Genomic DNA, 6,511 nt, shown 5'->3' with positions numbered 1-6,511 from the left:
ATAGCAGGTGACCTCAATATTCCACTTTCACAAACAGATTGACTAAACAAAAAAATCAACAAAGAAATATCAGAGGTGAAACACATAAATGGACTTAATAGATATCCACAGAGTATTCTACACTATTCAACAGAATACACATTCTTCTCAGCAGTACACAAAACTTTCTACAAAATAGACCATATACAATATTTTACCAAAAAAAAAAAAGACTAGGCCTTATATTAATTTTTGCTCCAAAAAAATGCAATCAGGATTATTTTCAAAGGATTTTTTTTCATGTGCAACAATCTACATTTATTCATTACTACAATCTGAACTTATTCATGTATAACAATCTACATTTATTTATGTACAAAAATCTACATTTATTCATGTACAAAAATCTACATTTATTCAAATACAGTCATGTCATCTCATCTTCTTCTGGAACATTGTCATAACTCTCCATACTTCAAATTCTGGCCTGAATTTCTTGTGACTCCATTTCCTGTAGAACCATTGGCCCCAATTTCTCATGTTCAGCAATAGAGCTCTCCTTAAACGAGCACTTCTTGTCCATCTAGCCTGTTCATAGTGCACTGGCAACACAGCTATCAGTTATTTTATCCCACGGATTCTTCACCCAAGTCATGACCACTAGGCTTCACAAAGGTTCCATTAAATCAAGTGTAAATTGAAGATTTAAGAGACAGGAGTGGTAACAAAAATGACGACAGTTAAGAATTGATGATCCAGACAAAAGTGATGAAAAATTGCAGGCACCAAAATTCAGAAAATGTTTCTCTATTTCACATTAAGTGCATTAAGTACACCCATTGGAATGCACAATGTACTGAATTATGGGGATTCACATTAGACAAAACCACGTCTGTTTGCTATCAAGTGTATACATTATTCATGTGTTGTGTCTGTACTCTGATTGGTCCCATTTACCTCTCATCTAAAGGTGCCCACTTGGAAATTTATAAATACTTAATTATAATTTATATTATCATTTAAGTATTAATGTCAATGATATTATTTATTTATGTGTACTTCTATATTAATATTTTATTGTATAATTTGATACATCTTTCCTGTGTTAGAACAGATAGACTAAATACGTCTTTCTGGCTGATAATCTTAACTGGGGCTTATTTTGAGGGTAGGGCTTACATTACAAGCATCCTGAAAAATCATGCCAGGGTTTATTTTCCAAGAAATGTAGTAGCAGCAATAAGCACAACTAGCTCTGCTTCTGATATCATTCTTCAATCAAAGGAACTAGAGCTTCCTTATGAAATGCTGATCCTGAGACTAGAGCAGGAAATATGCAAGATGGTCCTGGAGCATCTTGTAGTGCCAGAAAGTAAAGAAATGGAAGGACACTCTATCTCTACCAGTCTCTGTCTCTGTCTCTCTGTCTCTGTCTCTGTCTCCCTGTCTCTGTCTCTATCCCCAGAGCCAAGAAAAACCAAAATAACTGTTTTCTTGAGGAATGTCTTTGGTCTTCATGAATACATTAAAATTCAAGTTGATAAGGCAATACTGAATACCTCTGTGTGGGGCTGTCATAGCTTTAACTTGTATATTTCCCACTCTTGGTTTCTAGCCATTAGGAATTTCCCATTCTTATGAACTCAAGAGGGCAGTTTTGTGGTAGTAGCGTCATAGGACAGAGTCAGTGCTCAGCTTTCCCTTTGCTTCTTCTCAATAGTGTCCGCCTGCCAGGTGAAGACAGCTGCTATGTGGTTATGAGAACTGATGTCCAAGGTACAGATGTACAGTTTAGATGGATTCGATACCACTACATCTTAGTGGCCTTTCTGGCTCTGTGAGAAAATTAAACCCTACAGAAAATGACTGGAATGATTGTTTTCTCGAGTGTCCCTCAGCGATACATTGTTTTTGTTTTTTTTGGTTTTTTTTTTTTTTGGTACCAGGGATCGAACTCGGGTCCTTGCGCTTGCAAGGCAAGCGACAGAACCACTGAGCTAAATCCCTGGCCCCAGAGATACATTGTTAACGCCACTACAAGCACAGAAGAAAGACATTAATTCATTCATACATTAAGTGATGCAAAGCTTACTCCTGTCACGAAAACCCAGTTGAGAAGAGCTATATAGAAGAGCTACAATAGATAACAGTTGAACTGAAAAAAATGGGGCACTTTTCTTGACCAATTTGATGTTTTGATCTGCTAAGTACCAGGCAGCCAAAATTACAAGACAAAAAATCCATTTTAGCATCTGGGTTATGACCTCAGGAAATCTGGTAGCCTAAAAACTATAATAGTCATCAGATTTTATTAGTTTGCAAGGGTTTCTGTTACAAAGTACCACAAATTGGGTGGCTTAAACAGCAGAAATGTATCGTCTCACAATTCTGGAGGCTTAGTGTCTGAAATCAAGATATTGGTAGAGTTTGTCCCTCCTGAGAACTATGAAGGGAAGAGCTATTCCAGGCCTCTCTCCCTGGCTTATAGATGACCAAGATGGTAGATGTTCATATGGTACTCTCTCTGGGTGACTGTCATGTCCAAATTTCACCTTTGAATTAGGACATCAGTCATGTTGGATTACAGCCACCTCAATAACCTTATGTTGGCTTTATTACCTCTGTAATAACCCTATCTCCAAATAAGGTCATATTCTGAGGGAGTGGAAGTTAGGACTCCAAAAGATAAATATGGAGGGCTAGGAATACAATTCAATCCATAACATAGCAAGTTGTAGCATAGGCAACTCTTAGCATCATTGCACTTTCTTCCTGAACTAAAACCCTCTTTTCAGTAATCATATGTTTGTTTGTTGTTTGTTTGAAACAGGGTCACACTATATTCCCTAGGCTTCTCTCAAACTTAGGGGCTCAAGTGGTCCTGCTGCCTCAGCCTCCCTAGTAGCCGGGACTACAAGCTTCAGAATCTTTTTTCGTTAAACACCACTACTTCCAGGAGTAGACATATAATTCAAACTTGAACAATCAGAGAAGCACATTTGATTGATATTACGACTGATTTAGGGTTGAGCATATGACTGAAATCAAGCTGATCAAAACCCTCACTGAAGCTCTCACTGTAACTACCAGAAAAGACTGCAGGTACTTTCTGTGTACGCCTACCTGCTGGTGGCCATCTTTTGTGACACACAGGAAAAAAACTGCTTGAGATTAAAGTCCACCATACTGGATGCATGGCACCTGCCAAGACCACTCCTTCAGGACTGGGGCACTCTTTTTTCCAGTTGCTTGGAACACTGGAATTTGATGCTCTCTGCTGAGCTGCTGTGAAGGGATTGCCCTCAGTGAAACAGAGCCACCTGGCCCAATGACTGATGGCTGTGAGATGAGGACTCATAACAGTTCTTTCTGCCTCCTTCCCTCCAGACCAGACAATCCTGAAGGATTATCCAGTTCCAGGGCTCCAACAGAATCAGCTGTCGCCTTCTACTCAATTCTATCTCCTTTACTCCCTTCACCCATGTTGATACTGAGAGTGCTCCCCAATAAACTTACTGCATACAAATCTCCACCCCAATCCTGCAACATCAACAGAGAAGAAGGCAATGTGATAGGATTACTGATTACCTTGTTTGAGGCTATGATCCAACCCTTGGATCTTTTAGTTATATAAAACAATAAATTTCCTTTTTTGTCTTGAACTGCTTGGTCCTTGTCACTTTCACCAAAGGAAACTACTCATTACAACACCTCAGACACAAGTACCAGAAATAATCAAGTGTGAGCAGCAGAGGGATTTCTATGCATTCATTCAGCAAATATGAATCTCCTACCCATGCCAGGTTTTTTTCCAGGCACTGGGGACATAGAGGTGCAAAATTCAAAGTCCCTATTCTCAGAGGTTTACATTTTGGTGAGGAAAAGAGAAAATAAGCACAGAGTATAGTTTTAAGTCAAGGCTATCCATAGAAATTTGCCTCAGGGGATTGGAGTGCCAGGGAGGCCGGTTCTATTAAATTAGACAGCACTATATTTGGGCAGAAGAGGCCATTGCTAGGTTATGTACCTATGCCACAGCACCTCCCGGAAAAGTGCTATGACATTTAAAACCATCCACAGGGGCTAGAAGGAGCCTTGCAATTAACATGCTACTCTTCAGTGCAACCTTTCACCGAGTCCCAGCTAGGCAATTTCAGAGACAACTACTTCAGACCTTGATATCCCTGGAATCTCTCCCACATCCTGCTCTTTTCAGATCATCTCAAATGCCTTGAGTGGATTATTTTATTTGGCACTGTGGTACTTAAGCTTAATAGTATCAACTTGGTTTATTTGAGAGCCACCTAGGGGACCGGTGTGTCTGGGTGAGTCATGGAGGCATGACTTTGGATACTATGTATGGTTCCTGGCTCCTTCTCTCTGCCACTGATCCTCTGCTCTGTTTCCTGGCCACTGTGAACTAGGCATCTTTGCTCCACCAGGCCCTTCCACCATGGTATTTAAGCCTTAGAGTAGCAACCGTTGATTGAATCCCCTGAAACCACCAGCCAAATTAAATCTCTCTTCCTTTAAGTTGCAGCTGTCAAGTATAGCCTCTTAGTGACAGGAAAGTTGATTAACCCAAGCACTCAAAACAACCCTTCGAGCCTTCGAGGGGCTGGGGATTTAGCTCAGTGGTGCCGCCACCTGCCTTGAAAGTGCAAGATTCCAAGTTCAATCCTGGTTCCAAACAAAACAAAACAAAACAACCCTGTGAGATAGGTACTCCCATCTTCCTTGATATGTAAGAAATTCAAGTCTCCATAAATCCTCCAGGGTCATAGAAGTGCCGAATTGTTCTGAGACCAGGCAGTCTGACTCCAGAGACATTTGCAGTCCCTGTGGAAGCTTGAACAACTTGGCAGTAGTGTATCTTATCTGTCAGGATGACTGTCAGAATTATACCGGGGTCTGTTTCTGACAATGTCAAAATCATGAGAAAAGGGACCAATATTTACTGGCCATCTAAGTCATATTACCAAATGCTTTTTCATATAAGATCATTTAATCTTTAGGAAAAAAACCAGCTAAGTTGGCATTTGTGTTCTTATTTTTCCAGGAGAATGTAATACCAGTACAATTTAAGAAGTGAGCCCAGGTCCTTTAACAAGTGCTAGAGATGGAGCTCTGACTTGATTCCATAGCATGAGCTCTTATTAAAATTATAATTAACATTATTACTTTTCCAAGCAAATGGTCATAGGTTTCTGTTGTTTATTTTCATTCAATTTCCTCTTTAATAACATCCAGATAGAATTCTTTACCTTGAAAATTGGTAATATAAAGAGATATGTTGTTTAATTGGCTATAATATGGATTGCCAAGGTTTTAACTTAGGCAAATATTTGTATCTTACTATTAATAAGGGCAGTTTCCATGCAGTTACACACTTTCTCATTTAAAGAACTGGTAAATTGTTCCTGCCCCTCCTGAGAGGGTTCACAGTCACTTGGAAAAGTCAGGGAAGGGAAGGGAAGGGGGAGGGAGAGGGGAGGGAGAGGGAAGGGAGAGGGGGAGGGAAGGGAAGAGGGAGGGAGAGAGGGAGGGAGGGAGGGAGAGGGGGAGGGAAGGGAAGGGAAGGGAAGGGAAGGGGGAGGGAACAGAAGAGCCTCATCCTTGTTATCATCCTGACCTTGCCCTCTCCCCAATTCTAGGCCAGATTACTTCTTTAAAGTAGCTATGACTGAAAGAGTCTCCTCAAATTTCCTGGTGCTCTTTGCCTTTGCTCAGATAATTATAGTAACTTCAGTGGCGCTGTTTTGTTTTGCTTTGTTTTGTTTTTGTGGTACTGGTGATCAAACCCAGAGGCACTACCACTGAGCTACATCCCCAGTTCTTTTTATTTAGAGACAAGATATTGCTAAGTTTCCTTGGCAGGACTCAAACATGTGATCCTCCTGCCTCAGCCTCCCTCAGTGCACCGCTGTGCCAAGCTTTATGCTATTATTTTCTGTCTTGTATCACTGTAGGCCTTTGTGTTAATTCACATACAGTACTCATCACCAAGCACAGGACCCCCGCTCTGTCAAGTTCTGATGGTAGAATTTCTTCAGATTTATAGTTCTTTGTTCTTTGCTCTGCATTCTCAAAGCTGTAATGTCTCTCTGCCCACCAGGCCCTGAGGACAATCTTCCAAGGGAACACATCTTAGTTCCAAAACCACAAAATCAGTAACCTCTTTCTGGCCTTCCTCACCCACCTCGGACCTCTGATCTCTTGCTGGGGGGTCTCTATGGTTCACTGCAGTCTCAGTTCTCAAAGCTCCTGGTCTTCCTGACTCTTGGGTCTCTGTCTCCCTCCAGCCCAGGAAGAGCCATCTTAACCGCCCCATAACTATGATGAGCACAATTAGGTTCCTTAGGAATAGATGATTCCCTTTGCTCTAATTGCTTCCTGGATCCCCTTTGAAAAGATCTCCCTTCTTCTATGGCTTCAGGGCAAAGGACAAAAAGATCTGTACTTAATATGCAGACCTTGCACCCAGTCTTCACACTGCTTTTTCTGCAGAAAACCCTTTCAGGATCTACAATTC

The sequence above is a fragment of the Heterocephalus glaber genome, unplaced genomic scaffold (assembly GCF_053883595.1).
Source record: "Heterocephalus glaber isolate CG9 unplaced genomic scaffold, H.glaber_assembly_v1.0 deba00001550, whole genome shotgun sequence".
NCBI lineage: Eukaryota > Metazoa > Chordata > Mammalia > Rodentia > Bathyergidae > Heterocephalus > Heterocephalus glaber.
This window is presented reverse-complemented; position numbering follows the sequence as displayed.